Source organism: Zootoca vivipara, chromosome 7, assembly GCF_965207765.1.
Source record: "Zootoca vivipara chromosome 7, rZooViv2.hap1.1, whole genome shotgun sequence".
Classification (NCBI taxonomy): domain Eukaryota; kingdom Metazoa; phylum Chordata; class Lepidosauria; order Squamata; family Lacertidae; genus Zootoca; species Zootoca vivipara.
This window is the reverse complement of record NC_142590.1, coordinates 36,608,710-36,629,313: the sequence shown is the minus strand read 5'-3', so window position 1 is coordinate 36,629,313 and position 20,604 is coordinate 36,608,710. Positions and strand designations below refer to the sequence as shown.

The 20,604-nt window shown below is 42.4% G+C and overlaps 1 protein-coding gene across 8 annotated transcripts in view; it reads left to right on the top strand.

Moving 5' to 3' along the window:
- The window catches only part of FGGY (FGGY carbohydrate kinase domain containing), a 153,444-nt gene that overhangs the window by 33,248 nt on the left and 99,592 nt on the right, over positions 1–20,604 (top strand). The window lies entirely within an intron of this gene.

Below are 20,604 nucleotides of genomic sequence, written 5' to 3'. Positions count from 1 at the left end.
TATGTAATGTATGTACATCTGTATATGATTTAGGCTACTTGGGAACATCTTGAACCTATCTTCTGTTGCTATGGTGCATTCCTGAACAAAATGGTTCTTGTAAGCACTTTTAATTCTTAGTATGTTGTCATTACTATTGGTCTCGCACTCCATTTCTGGAACCTGAGCCAAGCCAATGCCAGTTTTGTTCTTTGAAATTACTGCCAGGGCTTTATAATTTCCGTAGAGACAAAAGCATCTTAACATTCCAATTTAGGTGCAAAAAAAGGCGAGAGAGGGAGCCCTCGGAATCCAAAGACCGACTTCAGATGGAGTAGAATATCTGCTTTCTGAAACCTCCCAGCACTGGATATAAGTAAAAATAATTCTTTTCTTTCCAGGTAGTAGTACATACATAATATGGCCAAAACTCTGCTGTGCCATAAAATCCATATTCTGTCAAGCCTCCCTCAGGCAGAATTTATCAAGAAACTGGTTTGTTTGTTTGTTTGTTTGTTTGTTTCCATTTAAGTGTGTGAGAGTGCATTCTACAGCAACCCTTCCAGTACTGGAATTATCCAGATTACCAGTTTCTCAAATAGCTTTCTATCAAACTGCAAAGGAGACATGGGTATGCATCTATGAAAACTGTTGCCCAAATGCTACTCAGCTCTGCATTGCATGGCGTTTTGTATTCAATTCACCTACAAAAAATGTTTGCGATCTAAGTGGTTGAGGGAATAATAGAAGGTGAGACTTGATGCTAGCCACATTACACCTTACATTTCATATAAACTGGGCTATCTGAGCTACAAAATCCCTCACCATTTAAAGCTAAGAGGATCTGTATTTCTAGTTCTAAACTTTGAGTGCTAAAAGAGTGTGCCCTGGGGCAGAGACAAGGGTATATGCTTTCTTTTGTCATGGAAGAATTAAACGAGGAAGACTTAAATTTTGCGGCACTGAAAACTTGCCTCAAGTATGCAGTGTCGTCTTTTATGGAAAGAGTACCTAGTTTTAAACTTTGTTTTCAGCATTCTAGTGGAGGTATAGGCAAACTCCGTCCCTCCAGATGTTTGGACTACAATTCCCATCATCCCTGACCTCTGGTCCTGTTAGCTAGGGATGATGGGAATTGTAGTCCCAAACATCTGGAGGGGCGGAGTTTGCCTATGCCTGTTCCAGTGGGTATTGGACCAAGATTATAGCAATTATACTACTGATGGGGACAGAGACAGGATGTCCTGGAAGGCGTGCTGTCCTTAGGGGCAAAGATTCACAATGTGACAGAGAATTTGCCAAGTCTTATAAAACCCAGCAGATGGTAAGAGCTGTTTGGCAGTGGCATGGATTCCCATGGGAGGTGGTGGATGGGATGTTTTTAAGCAAAGGTTGAATAGCCATCTGTTATGTATGATTTAGTTGAGATTGCTGGAGGTTGGACTGACTCTACAATTCTTTGATTCTGTGATAGAATCAGTTGGCTGCTAGTTATGGTGGAAGGAAGGAGAACTCTTAAGCACAGTCCACTACCATAAACCTCGTTGGGTCAAGAAGTCACACACATAGCCTCTGTTCAGTTGCAGCCCTTAGTGACTGTTGGCGGTGAAAGAGAAGCTCATAATATTTTAGTAGATCCTACACCTCCTAGATCCTTAGACCTAGGCTAAACCTCCACAGTAAAGGTTCTGTGTTGTCCTCTCTTTCTTATTTAGGTTCCATACTTAGAACAGCTGTGTTTTAAAAAACCAAGCACATACTAGCACTAGAAAACAGTCAAAGCATTTAAAAATAGAATGAAAATGAAAATGCATATTCTATTAAAATAATAATGCTTTTGTTCCAAGGCCATCCATGATGGAAACTGATAAATAGACCTAGGCAGAGAGCTCCCTCAAGCATTCCTAGCCCCTCACAATACTGGAAAACATACAAAATAACAAACCTCTGTTTTGGAAATCATTGTCCATTGTGCTTAGTATTAGGTGGTTATTGCTTTGTTTGTTTTAAATCTTTCGCTGCTGTTAGAGGTTTGGTACACTGGTGCTTCAGTCCTAAACACATTTACTGAGAAGTAGGTGTTATTGATTTTTTATTATTATAAAAAAACCATAACCCAAATTGATTCGGTGTGCCTGGAGTTCAGTGTTTCGGATTCTTTTTCTTGCATTGCCTAATGTACCACAAATGGCTTGTGACTCTGTTGGGCGACTTGTACTTCTGCCACCAGCAGAATGGAACACGTGTATTTGAAACTGTTTTCTCTTGTGTTGATTTGTGGATGTTGATTTTCCCCTTTCAGAAAGCAGAAGCTTTCCTTTTTTGCACATTCCACAAATAGGGGGAATAAAACCTAGCACAGGTAATACTTACACACATGAGTTTATCGTTAAGTGAAGTCATGCACGACCTCTGCCTGTTATTGTTTCCTAGCCATTATTAAAACGGAGTCATAAACTAAATAATATGATCAGTTCTGGGTGGCAATCTAAAGGGTAACTTGAGATGGGCACATTGAAAAATCTTTAATCTTGGCAGAGCATAAGATCTAATAGTAGCAGTAGGTTTAAGTTTCACATCCCTCTGGAGACCACCTTCCACAGTCAAAACTGGCAGTATCTCTGTGTTCAAAACAGAGTCCAACTTTGAAATGCTCCCCCCTTGGGGGGGGGCTTTCCTCTTTGAACAGCTTCTGTCCTCCCTGTCTGGAACACCCAGACCTGGGCACTAGCTGCATGTACTGTAATTTAATCTTATCCTGTCCCTAGCAGGATACTTGCTAACAAGAGAAGGAGACTCAAAACGGGTGAAGACTGATTTCTTAAACCACAGAACATCTACGTTTTGATGTTTGTTGCAGCCTCTATGTGTGAGTGTTGCAGAGAGGGCAAGGAGGGAGAATTAAGCAGAAGTTGTAAGCAGAAGTTGTAATGCCCACTTTTTGGGGATAACATTATGTGGATGCAACTGAGAAGCTGCATCTTTTCTCTCCCTCGGTCTTCTTCTCAGGGAATGCAGTCACTGTTGCTGACTGACCGACTTAATCTTTTAAATCTGCTGGGAAATAAGCAATTGGATTAAACTGCGAGAACTTGCGCAGTGTTTAAACAGCCCTCCCACTTCTAATACTCAAGGGGATTTTAAGTGTTGTTTCTGCTTTGGTGAAGAAGGCGAATTAAAAAAAACTAACATAACTTGGTGCAGTTGCAGGGAAACATCCTTAAAACTCCCTTTACAGTGATGGAGAAATAGCTTTCCAGTTGGATTTCATGGGAAAACCTAGCTTAAGAAACCATAATGTCTTCGCCAAAGCAGGACACACAAGGGGGAAAGTGAGGAGGGAGACCTAAGGGCAGAAAAGGTTTAAAACTGAAAAGCAGATTTAGCCAAGCTTAGGTTGCTGCCTAATACCAAATCAGATTGATTGGCCTTTTTTGCACATCACAGCAAACCATTTGTAATGGTTTGCAATGAATGCACTGATCTTGGCAACTTTGAGTAGGGAGGAAGCACACCACATCCAAACCAGGGATTTGTTACACTCTCAGGAACCCACAATCTCTACCCAGGATTTATTCTTGGCTTGCTTAGCATGTTTTGATGGAGCAAAAGAAACCACAATCCCTTCTTGGGACCTTTCCCTAAGCCCAGGGATAGTGGCTTCTTTCCTGGCAGGGAGGAGACAAATGATTAAGCGGCTTACTGTGATGTGTGAACTGCCCTCCACTGGCACAGGTTCTCCAGGCTTTGAGGTGGGAGGGAGTCTTTTCCAGTTGTACCTGGAAATGCGAGAGACTATGCTTGGAAACTTCATTAATCCAAGGCCTATGTGCTGTTACTGAACTGTGTCCCTTTCCTCGTCGCCCAGCTTAAAGGTGGGTCAGTCCCTTCTTCTTTTATTCCTTTCAAACTTGGCGTTATTATTGATTGCAGCTATTTACGTTTTGCGTTTCAGAAAACAAACCTACCAAGTCAGCTTGCAGCGTTCAAGTACGTATTTCAAAAGCACAATAAACAATAATAACATGTTGCAAACATGTCAGGATCCTTCTTGCATGGCAGTTGATGATAGTTCGCCTTGGAGAGGAAGGGAATCTATCCCTCAGGATATTTAGCCTTGGGAAGCTAGGGGGCAGTCCAGCTGGGGCAGGTTCTGAGGTCACCTTTGTCTGCCTTTCTCCTGGAACTGAAATTTAGTTGACATTTATCTTCAGTTTCCAGAGCAGTGGCTCTTTTTTTTACTAAGGGAGCGAGTTGTCTTGATCTCCAGCTATTTGGAAACTCTCAAGAGCAATTATATATTTGGCACATATATATTGTTTTCCAATAGTGGTAAAGGTAAAGGTAAAGGGACCCCTGACCATTAGGTCCAGTCGTGACCGACTCTGGGGTTGCGCGCTCATCTCGCATTATTGGCCGAGGGAGCCGGCGTATAGCTTCCAGGTCATGTGGCCAGCATGACAAAGCTGCTTCTGGCAAACCAGAGCAGCACCTGGAAACGCCGTTACCTTCCCACTGTAGCGGTTCCTATTTATCTACTTGCATTTTGACATGCTTTCGAACAGCTAGGTTGGCAGGAGCTGGGACCGAGAAACGGGAGCTCACCCCGTCACAGGGATTCAAACCGCCAACCTTCTGATCAGCAAGCCCTAGGCTCAGTGGTTTAACCACAGCGCCACCTGGGTCCCCCAATAGTGCTACTCTGGACCAATTAAAAGTTAATGTGCTGTTCTCATAAATACAAGTATCCCAGTTGCAGAAAGTGTGGCTATCTGATCTTGGAGTTCTTCCTCTCTCTCTCTCTCCATATATATGTCAAATAATTTGATTAAAATGTATTTGCATCGTGATACTCGTTTAGACTTTGGTGCAGCAAAATTTGGAAGATGAAGGGAATAGGGAGCTGTTTTTCTCGAATGTGTTAGTAATCCTCTTCAAAGTTCAGCATTTGTATTCAGCAAGTGCATGACTCACCACTCTTCTCCACCCACCAACTATAAACTCCAATAAATTTTACTTTATATGGTGCTCTGGTTAAAGCTATTAGTAGTAGTAATAATAATACTCTGTTTAAATGGGTAACTGATTCAGCTAGGGATGAGTGTATTAAAAATGCAAAACCCACAATGAGCTTCTGAAATCAAAGTGAGGAGGTTTTTTTTTTTAAAAAAATAAATGGGCAGAAGCTTCTGTCCCACAACCCAGATTTGGGAGATACTCAAGATGAAAGTTTCTTCAGCAGAGCAATATTTAGTCACAGATAATATTAATTGTTGAAATAGTAACTAGAGGGAAAGCCCCAGATTTTAAGTTATAAAATGCAGTAGTAAAATTGAACAATAGACAAAAATGGTATCAAATTGAGGGAATTAGCTTTCTATAAACTACATGGGTTGAATTAAAAGCTACTAAATCAAAGTCAAGCGATGAGTTGTCCTAGTAGAATTGCTTTTGTCCTGAGTTGTCTCTGAGAACTGCTTCTGTCCTCTTTACGAAACGTAAAGAGTTGTACAATTCACAGTGAAACTACATTCTCATTTTCTAACAGATTTGAAACATCTGATCAGGATGCTGCTTCTTAAGGTCTAGCCAACCTTATTTTTTGTGTGGTTTTATTTTATTTTTCTTTTAACAGGTGCTCCGGGGCTCTGTTTTTAGCGATGGTTGTTCACTCTTTCAGTTTGTATGATGCGCTTTTGCTTTCAGGAAAGAATAAAAAATGAACCAGTTTGTTATTAAAAAGGCGAGGGAATGGGGGAGGGAGTCAGAATTGTAGTGGGTGTATGGCTGGCTGGCTGCCATTGAGACATTGAACTCTGAGCCAACCATGAAGTCATGCTGAACTTAAGGAGTCTCACTAATCCAAAGCACTGTGTCTTAATTTGACAAAGTAAAGACTTCTTGATAAGCGGGCCTATTAAAAATGCTGTTAAATGATGCGGGGAAGGGGCACTGCTTGTAAGTTTTGATTGAAAATGAGAAATGTAGTGATATGAGAGATTCTTCTTCTTCTTCTTCTTCTTCTTCTTCTTCTTCTTCTTCTTCTTCTTCTTCTTCTTCTTCTTCTTCTTCTTCTTCTTCTTCTTCTTCTTCTGTTACTTACTCCCCCAAGCTGAAGAACAGCTTTGGCACTCTGCTCTTCCCTGCAGTTCTTGGGCTATGCAATGGCTTGATATGAAATTTGAGAAATGTATGTAGTTTTCTATTTCAGGAAAATGAGCTCAGGGATTGAGTGTGTGTGTGTGTGTGTGTGTGTGTGTGTGTGTGTGTGTGGTGTTGGTTCTGAGACTCTCTTTGCTCTTGCCCAATGTGGCTTGTTTTTTTTAAAAAAAGTGGGTAAGACATGCCAAAGTACTATTTTTTGCCAGAATTTAGGCATTCTCTTTCCCTCCCTGCTTTAAAATTTGGATTTCTTAATCTTTTTTTACATCTCCTCTTCCTTGAATACATTACACTTAGTAAAGGAAAGTTAGAAAGCTACGGTACTGCATTGTAGAAATATATTCAGCCTTTCCTCTCCTTTTCTGTTTTAATTCCTTCTCTACCCAAACATTTTTGGGTACCAAAATTTAGCTGTAGCGTCAGGAGTCTGAATTGAAGGGAAACGATGGTTTGGTGCAAGCAGGTCAATATAACAACAACAACAACAACAATAAATCTTTATTTATACCCCGCCCTCCCCAGTCAAAACCGGGCTCAGGGCGGCTCACACCAGTAAAATTACAATAAAACATAAAAAGCAATTAATTAAAATACAGATTAAAATACAGTATTAAAATTTAAAATTTAAGTTTAAAATGCAGCCTGATTTTAAGTAGTCCATAAATCTAAGCCATGAGGGAGGAAAACACAGGGGTCAGACTAAGTCCAACCCAAAGGCCAGGCGGAACAGCTCTGTCTTGCAGGCCCTGCGGAAAGATGACAAATCCCGCAGGGCCCTGGTCTCCTGTGAAAGAGTGTTCCACCAAGTTGGGGCCAATACTGAAAAGGCCCTGGCCCTAGTAGAGGCTAATCTAGCCACCTTATGGCTCGGGATCTCCAGAATATTGTTGTTTGTGGACCTTAAGGTCCTCCGTGGGGCATACCAGGAGAGGCGGTCCCGCAGGTACGAGGGTCCCAAGCCGCATAGGGCTTTAAATGTCAAAACCAGCACCTTAAACCTGATCCTGTACTCCACCGGGAGCCAGTGCAGATGGTAAAGTACTGGATGAATGTGATCCCGCGGCTTGGACCCCGTAAGGAGCCTCACCGCAGCATTCTGCACCCGCTGGAGTTTCTGGGTCAGCTTTGAGGGCAGCCCCACGTAGAGCGAGTTACAATAATCAAGCCTGGAGGTGACCGTCGCATGGATCACTGTGGCCAGATCAGGGCGAGAGAGGTAAGGGACCAACTGCTTGATACGGCGGAGATGGAAAAATGCCACCTTTGCTGTGGCTGCAACCTGCGCCTCCATGGAAAGGGAGGCGTCGAAGGTTACACCCAAACTCTTGACAGAAGGCGCTGGCACTAATTGAGCCCCTGCAAGAGATGGGAGTTGCCCCCCCAACCCCATGTCATCCCGACCCAGCCAGAGGACCTCTGTCTTCGAAGGATTTAGCTTTAGTCGGCTCCCACGTAGCCATCCAGCCACAGCTTCCAAGCACCTGGTCAGTGTGTCCGGGGCCGAGGCAGGGCGGCTGTCCATCAACAGATAGATTTGGGTGTCATCAGCATATTGATGACAACCCAGCCCAAAACTGGGCAAGGGGGCGCATATAGATATTAAAAAGCATCGGGGAAAGGATTGCGCCTTGCGGGACTCCACACACCAAGGGGTGCCGGGGCGACAACTCCCTCCCTAGTGCCACCCTCTGTCCCCGACCTGAGATAAAGGAACGCAGCCATTGTTGGACTGTGCCCTGAATCCCCACGTCGGCAAGGCGGTGGTCTAAAAGTTCGTGATCGACCATATCGAAGGCTGCTGACGAATCTAAAAGAATCAGCAGTCCCTCGATCCAGCTGTCTACGGAGATCATTTGTTAAGGCGACCAGAGCTGTCTCGGTCCCATGGCCAGGGCGAAAGCTGGACTGAAATGGATCTATGAAATGAAGGGTGAGAGGTTGGGCTAGGGGTGGGGTGGGGGGTGGAAGGCTGAAATCCGCACTCAGCCATGAAGCTCACATGGGAACCTTCAGCCAATCAGAGCCGCTCAATTAATCTACCTCACATTGTCGTTGTGAGTATAAAATGGGAGGAGGAAGAACCTTGTACATCACCTTGAGCTCCTTGGAGGAAAGGTGGGATATAAATGTAATAATAAATGGATAAAAATATTGAGGGACTCAGAGGGGAATCTGGGCAGAGCCTGTCAGTTTGTGCCCGATGAGTCCTCCTGTTCCATGTGAAGAAATTAGGGCAAGATCTTCCTTTTTCTTTTGGTCTTCAAAGAAGATCTGAATGGGCATGCATCTTGCTTAGTCGCTTCTGGTTTTTTTCTGTCACAAGGGGATTCGGTGCACTTAACAACAAACAAACAAAACAGAAGCTTGGTTTAACATTTCAGAGTTCCTTCCCAGTTTAGAGTCATACTTTGGAATTGAATGTTAGGTTAGCAATTTAGTGAAGGAAATTATCTGGCTACCATCAGATTCAGCTTTGAGGATTGCTGGGGATTCTATTTCCCAAAGCAATTGAGGGACATTGCCCCTTTTCCTCTGCATCCTACTTATATGTTCTTTAAATGCATAGCAGTGATAGCAGTAGCCACAAATATTGTGTGGTATTTAAGAATTCTAACTTTCTCCTTTGAATATTCTAAGTGCTATCCCGCTGTGGTGCTTTTCGAGTTTAGCTTGAATTGTCATCTTACTTGCCTGCTTGTTTATTAAGATATTTACATGCCACACTGTTATGCTGGCATTTCAGGGTGATGTACGGTAGTGTTGTGAAATGCAGTACAAAAACAAAGAAATATAATTAAAAACATGTGCAATCAAGCAGTCAGTTAAAAATACACTTAAAATACTACAGTGGGCAGCATTAGCAGCCAGCAAAGGCCATGCTTAACAACAAAAATGGTATTTAGAGTAGAGTTCGGTAACACTGTGTGTGTGTGTGTTTGTATTTCTCTGTGTGTGAATGCCATTTGTGTTTGCATTCACTTTATGCCCAGAGCAGCCTTTTAACTGGGAAAAGATAAGTGTCCTAGCAGCTCATACTTCAGAAGTAGTTCATTTTTGTGCACAAGAGGGATATCAATTTTGTCCAGCTCCATAACCTTTAAAATAACACTGTTATGCTTGACCTGTCAAAAAAGCCCATAAAATATTTGTATACTAAAGGCATAGGGATTTCAATAATACATTTTTTAAACACTGACATATCTTGTGTGTGTTTTCATTGCTGAGTTGTAGTAGACCATCTGCCACCTTACGACTAAGTAAAGGATAGTTATTGATTTTTTATAAGCCTCTGAATATGGCTTCAGTTTTCATTAGGATACTGTACCCTTTTAACTGTCAGTTGTAAATTGATGTTCCCACATATTGAGAGCTGGTCTTTCTAAATATATAATATGTGGAGGAGTGTGTGGAATTATTTCTGTCCTTCACCAATATGCCTTTCTGTTAAGCTGTTCCTTATATGAAAGGTTATAACTCACAGTTCAACCAACAGAAATTATATACAGTCAAAGACATTCCACAAGTGTTTATTTTTTATTACATGCAGCATGCAATTACATTTTAATTAGAAGACCCTTAGGGTCTGGCTTAAGAGCAACGTGGAACAGTAAAAGTAGTGCAGAAAACTTCTAAGATTAAATGTTGCATTCATTACTGTGACAACATTCAGGCTTCTGATGTATGCAGATGTTAAGGTTGATCATATAAGCATGATTATAGCTTTCATTTTTAAAACCAAGGATAATAAAACTTACAGCTACAAGTAGACAATATCTGTTCTATTAACTGAAAAGGTGCCCATGAATATTTCAGCTGGATCTCCCTGGAAATGTTTCTCAAGCCTAATATAAACTGCAATCCTCTTAGTACTTACTCAGAAGTAAGTTCCATGGGTTTGCTGCACCAAGTAAGTGTGCATAGGAATGCAGCCCCAATCCATTCTGTCTCCTCCAAAAAAGAAAACAAAAAGGAGGCTGATATAATTATTTGTTATATCTGCTTCTCCACTTCTGAGAATAATTCATCTAAGTCTACAACTGGAAATATTAATTCACCTTACAAGTGTTGAGAAACAGAATATTTTGTTAGGGATTCTTAGCATCCACTTGAACATGAAGTTGGGCCAAGACTCTGAACTTTTGCTGTCCTGTTCAACTTTAGAACTTGGAATCAGATGGGAAAATGTAACTGTGGGCCAGGGAATGGATTTTTGGGAGCAGCTTTTGTTTTTGTTTTTATTTATTACTTTCAATCCCTCTACAGAATCGTTGAGCTGGAAGGGACTCTGAGGATCATCTAGTCCAACCCCTGGCAAAGCAGGAATTTCAAAATGTGACAAAGGGAAGAAACGGCCATTGAGCCTCTCTGTTGGTTCTTTCACTGGTCCTTTCATCCATCCCTACCTGCTGTAGGACGAAAGGCTAGAATCCCTCTTGCTATGGCATGCAAAGGAGGAGGGAGGGCGAAGAGGCCAGCATAGATCTGTGCACTTTAAATGGGATAATTAGAAGTGGAAATGCTGCCTAAAACACCCTTCAGGATGTATGTCATCCCAAGTAAATGATCATTGCTGCCTTTGTGTGTTGGCTTGGATCAGTTAGTTAATTGCACAGAAGTATAACTCATTACAAAAATGGTTGTTAGAATTCTTGCCAGGAAATAAGGACAGTTCCCTTCTGATCAGTTGGCCATGTGAACTTGACCTTGAAGCCACAACAAAGCTCTGACTCACTCACTCTACTAAAACTGCTGACTGATGCAAGAGCTATTGACAACATCAACTTCCCACTAGCCATCCTGAACATTTTAAAGTTTATAAATCCGAATATATGAGGGCATATGTATATTGAGCCAGATCACTGGTCCCAAAATTTCTTGTGTGTGGCCACATTGAGATGAAGTATGACACTGTTTACTATAAGTTGCTCGGTCCCAGCTCCTGCCCACCTAGCAGTTCGAAAGCACATCAAAGTGCAAGTAGATAAATAGGTACTGCTCTGGCGGGAAGGTAAACAGTGTTTCTGTGCACTGCTCTGGTTTGCCAGAAGTGGCTTAGTCATGCTGGCCACATGACCCGGAAGCTGTATGCTGCTCTCTCGGCCACTAAAGCGAGATGAGCGCCGCAACCCCAAAGTTGTCCGCAACTGGACCTAATGGTCAGGGGCCTCTTTAAGCAAATTAGTATGTGCATGAGCTGTACCACTGGTATGCAGAGCCTGAGCTTTCTCAGCTAATTCTGGGGTGCCAGACATTGAATTTAGCATTTTAAAATATAAGACCTGTTAAAAAATAAGCCAGGCTGGCTTCCCGATGAAATAATCACCTGGAGAGATGGTCCATTAAGAAGAGTATAAAAGAGAGAGTGAATCAAGGAAGCCATCAACAAAAAGTCTCTCTGCCAATGCAGAGGGGGGAATCCTGCCCTGGGCTCGGGGTAGTTGCAAAATACAATGCAGAGTTGGGATGGGGAAGTTTCAGAATTGCAGTGGGCTGATGTAAGCAAGAGGACAAATAGTTACGTTTTGGGTAGCAGTTGGCAAGCTGGAGAAAAGGGGGTCACAACACAATGTGGGCTGACAGTCTGAATCCAATGTGGCAGCAGTGGGAGGGACAGGACCGTCAAGAGTATAAATCTGGAATCTTAGGCTTCAGTTGTATATTTGTGTAAATAACCCAAATATCATAAAGACACCACAGTCTCCACTGTGCCTCATTGTCCAGAAGGAAACACAGACCCTAGTAAGCGTTCCTGGTATCCCTGGAATCTCTTGCCTCTCGGGGATTGGGGTGGCATGTAACATCTTTTCTTATGAAAGTTGTCCCTTTGATCAAACTCTATATAAAGATTTGAGGAGCAAAGCACATAACTCTTTCCTTCTAGTGGCACCCCCCCTCTCCTCTCCCCATCCCCTCCCAATTTAAAGTTTTTTCTTCATAGTGAAATCAAAATTTCTACAGGGTATGCCAAATTACTCCTTCTAATGTTGGTTGCAAACAGGGTTTGTCTTAGAATTATCTTGATAGGAGGGAACTGTAGGTGCAAGTAGTTCACCCAAAGTAACTTATGAATATTGTATATTTAATGCTGAAAGCAAATCTGCAAGCATTATATTCAGACTTTTTAACATGCCAGTTATTAAAGCAAAGGGAAAAAAAACCCTCTGGTTTTTATATATGATAAAAGGCAGGGAGAACAACTTTATTTCATTAAATATCGTTTTAACCCCAACCCCACCCTTGGAAAAATGTTACTTAAGGAAACTGCTTTGAGCCAACCTTTTTGAATATCTGACTGGCTGAAATAACTTTAATATGCTGGAGCCTAACACCATTCATCTTGCTGTACCTGAAAATTTACAGTCAGATCAAATGCATTTTTTAAAAATCTGTGAAATGCAAGTCTGATATTTTATTTTCATAAAGTCTGAATGCTGCAACTTAAAAAAGAAGAAGAAGAAAAAGAGAGGGGAGAGAGAACTGTTTATCCTCATTCCAGACGTGAACCTTGGAAAGGTGGCAGAAAAAACAAACAAAGCCGCTGTGTTTTTGGGGTAGTCTGCATTCCTTTAAATTTTCTGACTTCAGCTTATGCCTCGATTTTTCAAGTTATTTGCCCTAAGACTTAACCACTTTGACTCCTGCTTAGAAGTGAGTTATTCTGCCATTCGCCTTCTCAGGAAAACTGTTCAACAATTCCAGAGCTTTGAATATACTATGTGTTCTGAGGGCTTTTATGTTTTCGTTAAATATTATTTTCTTCCCCACTGTTTTTATTTAGTATTATCAGCTTTCCCTGCTATGTTTTTACCAATTCTGTGTTATATGATAGGCGATGCTATTTTTGCAGACTGCTTGTTTTTGTTTTGTTTGGAAAAGAAGCTCTTTATTGCAGCGTTGCTAGTCCATGCATGCACCTGCTTTAACATGCCCTAGATGGAAAGACAGTTGGTCTGCATGGGTATTGACTGGTGTGTGCAATAAACACATTAAACACAATGGAAATCACTTGGCAGGCTTACAGAGGGGGGCACTTTACCTGTTGTTTATGCTAACATTGCAACCTGTTGCTTAAAGATACACACACAATGCATAAAGACTGCTAAACATCAACCATGTTGGCTAATGCTAGCACTGCAAGGGGTGTATATAGTGTGTGAACATGGCTGTACATCTGTGGTTCCCAGTGTGGAAATCCTTGCAGGGGATTTCCTCGTGGGTGCGAAGAGGCAAGGGCATTCTATCAGATGAGGACTCTATCAGAACTGGGCTCAGTGTAAACCTTGTTTCCCCCGCCCCAATGTAAATAGTTTACCTGTCAAGCCTAATTTTGAACTGAATGGGGACATGTGGTACTAATAAAGGATCTTCCGGAGAATTATGAGAATGAGATGAGGACTCCTCTCTTTCCAAGCAGTGCTGCTGCTGAGAGGAAGAAAGAACTCCTTTCCTCTCACCACCAGCCAGATGAGTGAGATGGGAAGATGGGAATGCTCCCGGGTGGGAAGGACAGGGGCCATAATGTTAGTCTCTTGGTGTGTGCTCTAATTCAGATCCTGGGCAAGGAATATAAACATCAGCAAAGCTAAGGCTGGATTTTTGAGATGATCCCAAAATGCATTTGCCTGTTTTCCCCTTATTCCGAAGACTCAAATGGACCTTCGGTCTATGACATTTCTACACTGCTCCACTCCTTCTGCACTTGCTTTCAGTTATTGTTTTATATTAAGAGGAATGGAATGGTCTGAATTAAAACTGCTGCATAAGAGAGTTCTCCAGAGGTTGCAGTCGTGGTGAACTCCACCCATGTCTGACAGCATTCAGTGTGAAACAAGTTCAGGCATTACTTAACTCACCTGGGAGGTTTAGGACTGCATATGTACTCATGCCCTCAGGTCACAGTTTGTTGCTTAAAAACAAACAAGCATATCACATTATTAAGGGTCAATTTGAATTCTACCTTTATAGTAGGAGATAGATGTGGGTTTTTTTTGGGGGGGGGTGTTATTTGCCTCCTTTGTTTTTTATGCTAATAACACTGCAGTAGATTTTATTGTTGATTAAGTTTGTCTCTTTAAAAAGTAAGAAACAGATTGCTTATTGAGACATACTTAGGCTGCAATCCTAAACCCACATGCCTGGGAGTGAACCACATTGAACTCAGTAGGATTTACCTCTGAAGAGTTGGGCTCATCCACTTTTCTGTGCAGTCCGTGACTTCTAGGCAAGAGGTTTTTCTTTTGTCCTGCTGCTTACCCCAGGAAAATCTGCTGTTCACTGCTGAATTGGAGCAAACATCAGTTGGATTTGCTGCAGGCTGATGTTTGTTCTGATTCAGCGGTAAACAGTGGGTTTTCCCAGGGAAAGCAGCAAGACATAAGAAAAACCTCTTGGACCCATGCCTAGTAGTCACAGTTCAAATGAAAGAAACCACAGGACAAAGGGAACTGTGGATGGACCCATTGTTAGGAATTTATTCGTTCCTCTTGTTCAGCTGCTAAGGAACGGACATCTTTACATTGGCTTGATTCTCTGAGACTGTGTGGATTGAGTGGACAAGACTATTAGTGGGTCCAACAGTCAAGGAGGTGGTTTCTGCAAGTGCTGTAGAAGGAAGTGAGGGGTAGATAGGGCTCATCAACCTTGGAAGGTAGCCCATCCAGGAGAAGCAAAACTGATCCTAAATTTCTGGTTGCTTTGTAGGACATCTTTGGAAGAAGAAAATGCTAAGTAGTAAACCCTACATAAATCTGGAGTGAAGTTCCTAATACAGTTGGATAGCGCCTTGCACACCTTTTTTCCAATATCTCCTGCAGCTAAGCTGGTGTGAAATATATTGCTCTGCTTTCTTTTGGACCACACTGACAAGGCTGAGAGGGGGGATGAATCTTGTCCCTTCGGCAGCCCTAGACCTACCTGTTTTCCCTATTTTAAGACGTAGTCATAAAATAAGCCATAGCAGGAGTTTTAAGCATTCAAGGAATATAAGCCATACCCCCAAAATAAGACATAGAGATAGGCGCAGCAGCAATGCCGGCCACGGCAGGAGGAGGAGGAAAAAAATAAGGCATCCCCTGAAAATAAGCCATAGCATGTTTTTTTTTGAGGAAAAATATAAGACTGTGTCTTATTTTCGGAAAAACACGGCATATACATACTCCCCAGGCTTGCACCCAGGGGAGATCACTTCAGTGCTACTAACACCCCCGGAGGCACATTCCATTGTCTCTCAAAACAGAGATGCAACAACAACCTGTGTTTAATGGGTTATCAAGAGTTTTAGCGTTTTAGTTTCTAGTCAAGCAGTACACAATTCTTGTTAAAAACAAACATTACCTTTAAAAAGTGAGTGCTTATCAAGTTATTTGAGTATTGTTGTCAGTACATGGGCATCAGAATTATGAAAATGATTTGAGGTGCACAAGATTGATCTGCCCTTTGGTAGAGAAACACTTTCCATCATCAGCTGCTATGGTTGTCAAAAGAAATTTCTCTCGTTAGTTTAAAGATAACAATTTTTTAAATAAATTCTCATATGTGTAGTTTGACACTTGCCCTCAGTGATAAATGCACAAATAAAGAAAAGGAAGATGAATTTTGACAGCTTTCGACTAGCAAGAGTCATCTTCATTATGAATAATGTATTTCCACTTGTATCAGACATCTGTCAAATATCAAAGATGGTGGCCAGCACTGTTTGGTTCTGTACTTTCGGTCTTTGGATAAAGCCACACAACATTTTTAGAACAGTCAGGCTGCTCTAGAAGTACCCTTCCTGTATATTTTGTTCAATCATATGTGTCAGGGGATTGTTGCAGCTACTCCCGAGTAAACACGCCCAAGTCCGTTCTGTCTTTAATGGTTTTATTGTGCATAGTATTTACAGTGCAGAGATAGCTGAAAACATGACCTGCTAGTCACTCGCAGAATCCGGCAATGGCGCCCTTCTGCTCCAGGGCCAGCATAATAGGTTGGGCACCCCGAAACGCCACCCTCTAACCTTGCGTTTGGGCGCGCGCCTCAATTGGGGCACTGGAAGCGGCTGTGCTCCCTCTCCTACTTGTTGGCTGGAGTGTTGCAGGGGCTCTGATACATCGCTGAGCCGTGCCTCCTCCACTCCACTCCGCTCCCATCCTCATTTTCTCCCCCTGACCTGCTGCTGCCGCTCTCGCTGGGCGAAGTGCTGGTCAGGATGATGGGGGGAGGCTCCCTGTAGGGAGGTCCCATGACAATATGTATTGGACTACCGTATTTTAATATTTTGTTGGAAGCTGCCCAGAGTGGCTGGGGAAACCCAACCAGATGGGCGGGGTATAAATAATAAATTATTATTATTAATTTATTACTATTATTGACTGCAGTGTTTAGTTGTAAATAACACAACTTTTAGGAGCTAGCTATGCACAGCACTGGTGTGTAACTGGTTTTCATAATGTCACCAAAAAACCTGCTCCATGTTTTCTTTTTTAAAGTACCATAGATAAATGTGTGAATGTTCATGTGGTGCTTTAAAGAAAAATAATAATTGTAATAATAGGGCTAAATCAGGGGTAGGCAACCTAAGTAAGGCCCATGGACCGGATGCGGCCCAATTGCCTTCTCAATCCGGCCCGTGGACGGTTCGGGAATCAGCATGTTTTTCCATGAGTAGAATGTGTCCTTTGATTTAAAATACATCTCTGGGTTATTTGTGGGGCATAGGTATTTGTTCATTATTTCCCCCCAAATATAGTCCAGTTACCACATGGTCTGAGAGACGGTGGACCGGCCCACAGCTGAAAAAGGTTGGCGGCCCCTGGACTAAATGCTTAAACTGTGAATTAAGAAGATCCCAGTTCAAATATTGACTTCGCCGTAAAAATTGCAAGGTAGCAAAACAACCTCCCGGCCTTATCCCAGCTTACAGGATTGCCCTAAATATTCTTAAGTAACATACATAAAGCCGGGAGTACCCTAAAGGTCAGTCAGCCTGTCTGCAGTTAAGGTAGGTCTGCATACTGTGCAGTTGTAACTCTGGGAGACTGTTTGCTGCTTTGCACATTTTAGAGCAGAGTCAAGATTTGAACTGGGGTCTTCCCGGTTCACAGTTTCGGCATTCGGCCCAATTATTACAATAGTTCTGTTATGCCATGCAAAGTGATTTATGTTTAGCAAATGGATCTTCATATACATTTTTGGTGACGTAAAGCAATCAAACTCGTGGACAGTTGCCCACAAACAGCTCAGCACACATAACAGCTGCAATGTAAAGCGTTTTCCACATGTAGCTGTAATATATAGGCTGGTTATGAGAGGACACAGTTCAGGAGGCCTACAATTTGAATCCATCATAGGGTGGATTTCGGGCTCTCGCAAATACGCAAGTTTCTGGAATTTTAAGATGTGGCTGTATGGATAAATAGAAGTCTTCATATTTTTTTTTTTGGGGGGGAATACAAGTGCTGTTTGTATGCTTTTGATTAGGTGAGCGTGTCCGTGGTTGCAATGGTGGTCTGTTTTCACCCAAATTGCACTCTGGATAACGTTGTTTGCTTAAAGATGTTAATTGAAGGTCACTTCCAAATTTGGGTGAAAGAAAGACTGCGAGAGAATTCCCAAAGATCAAAGGGTTCTGTTTATCTTGTTACATTGTCTTTGAAAACAATCTGGTTGTGTACAGTATCCGTTTCTGAAACTATGTCCAGTGTTAAATATAACATGGACTCTTGCCAGGGAGTGGCTGAAATTAGAGAAGATTAATTGCACATGTGGGGGTAGAAAATTGCAAGGGTGTTCTCCTACCCCGACAGGAAAACCTTTGACTTTGTGAAACAGCATGTCTGGTTGAAGAATACTCATAAAGTAGCGGGATAGTATTTTTCAAAAGTAGTGTATGGAATATTTTGTTTTAGGATGAAGAAGAATGTTAGGTAACCATGCAGATGTCTGAAAAATTCTAACCTTCATGGTCCTGTGAAATTCAAGGATTTCCTGGAAATTTTTCTAGTAGACACAGGTAGTTTGTACCCAGTAGTATTTTTAAAAGGCACCTGATGTTCACCAGTCCCTTATACTCAATGCAGCCCCCTGCTTCTCCAAGCTTCTCTTGAACCCTTTGGGTTCGGTCAGTCAGCCAGTTACAAATCCACTGAATGGTAGCAATGCGGGCTAGACAATTCAGTGGATTTGTAACTGGCTGACTGACCGAACCCAAATGGTGCTCATCAATGGCTCCTCTTCATCCTGGAGAGAAGTGACTAGTGGGGTGCCACAGAGTTCTGTCTTGGGCCCAGTTTTATTCAACATCTTTATCAATGACTTGGATGATGGGCTTGAAGGCATCCTGATCAAGTTTGCAAATTGGGAGGGGTGGCTAATACCCCAGAGGACAGGATCACACTTCAAAATGACCTTAACAGATTAGAGAACTGGGCCAAAGCAAACAAGATGAATGTTAACAGGGAGAAATGTAAAGTACTACACTTGGGGGGGGGGATGAAAGGCACAAATACAGGGTGGGTGACACCCGGCTTGAGAGCAGTACATGTGAAAAGGATCTAGGAGTGTTGGTAGACCACAAACTTGACATGAGTCAGCAGTGTGATGCAGCAGCTAAAAAAGCCAATGCAATTCTGGGCTGCAACAATAGGAGTATAGCATCTAGATCAAGGGAAGTAATAGTACCACTGTATTCTGCTCTGGGCAGACCTCACCTGGAATACTGTGTCCAGTTCTGGGCACCACAGTTCAAGAAGGATACTGACAAGCTGGAACGTGTTCAGAGGAGGGCAACCAAAATGGTCAAAGGCTTGGAAACAATGCCCTATGAGGATCGGCTTAGGGAGTTAGAACTTCCTGACAGTAAGAGCTGTTCGACAGTGGAATTTGCTGCCAAGGAGTGTGGTGGAGTCTCCTTCTTTGGAGGTCTTTAAGCAGAGGCTTGACAGTCATCTGTCAGGAATGCTTTGATGGTGTTTCCTGCTTGGCAGGGGGTTGGACTGGATGGCCCTTGTGGTCTCTTCCAACTATGATTCTAAGGTTGGGCGACTCTCTGTGGAACACTATGGGATATTTCATGGAGGGCTGCAATGGACAAGGGGGCATTCGTGGAAATCAGGTGCCCCTCCTTCAGCTAGCAGAAAGCCACCATTGGGTATGGCCTGGAGATCTCTGCAGAGGCAGAATAGACATTTCATTACATTTTGTATAGGCTGTTATTAACCTTTGACACATGACTCTTGATATTTGCCTAGGAGTTGAGGCTATGGTGCACCCAGGTGGCTGAAGATTCCTTCATTATTTAGGCCTCGGGCACTATTCTTTTTCTGGCAAAAGCATCCTGAGCTGTTTAGGACTTTGTATGTTGGAGACTATACCTTAATTGTTCACTAACTGAGGTCACTATTGGCAGCACTGACTATAGCAGAATACCCTCTAGGGCATAAAATGTTGCACTTGGTGGATGAAGCAATGCTCACCCCCTTAAAACAGTGTTATAGCTTCCTGATTTTGGGGAATATTTTTCATTAGGTCTTGTCTCCTTAGATATCCTCCCGTGTAGTTAGTGAGCAGTGATATGCCACCACATCCGCTGTTAATTTTATCTTCTGAATCCATGAAGGTTTGGTCTTTCAATGGCTAACAGTCACAGTAGCTGAATAAAGCCTTCATTGCTAAGAGTCTATGTGCCCCTGAATATCAGTAGATGGAGGTAATTTTTTTTGGGGGGGGGGTTGCCTTTGTGTTCTACGTATGAGCTTCATAGATGCATCTGGCTGGCCAGTGGGGGAACTGGAACACTAGACTAGATGAAATCTTAGCACACTCCACTAGGTGTTCTTTCTGTGTTCTCTTCATTCCTCCCCCCCCAAAAAAAAACTTGAGAAAGGTCTTTGTCTTTAGTTATTCAAAAAATAAATAGAAAAAGTTCAGGAGCTGGCACTGTGATTCGGAGCTGTTTGATTTATTGGTGTTAATTACGATTATTTCTAGGCTGCCATAAAACGGAGCCAAGATATCCTTGGTACACATGGACTTTCTTGGTGGACCTGGAGTGCAGCAGCTGGATTGCATCTGTTTTTCCTAGGGTGCCTGCTTCTCTTTCTTGTGCCTAGGTTTCTTCTGACAAGTAGAAGAAACCCTGTTTCCTGTTAAAGATATACAGCACAGATGCAAACATTGATAGCATGCTGTGAAATATATTTCTGAGTGGTATTAAGTGAGAATTTTAGTAAAACCATGTCATACTGATACCATATGCCATATTTTAACATACAAAAGCATCATATAGAGCAGTGGTTCTCAATTAGCTAAGTACTGCGGACCCCCTGTTTTTCAGAAGCCAAGCCACTTTTGAAAATTCTGTTTCCCACGGGTTTTGTTATGTGAATGGTGCCACAGGCTCCCTGGATGAGTTACGCAGACCCCCATTTGGGAACCACTGAAATAGACAACAGACTGAATCAGTAAGGTTGTTTTCCATATGAA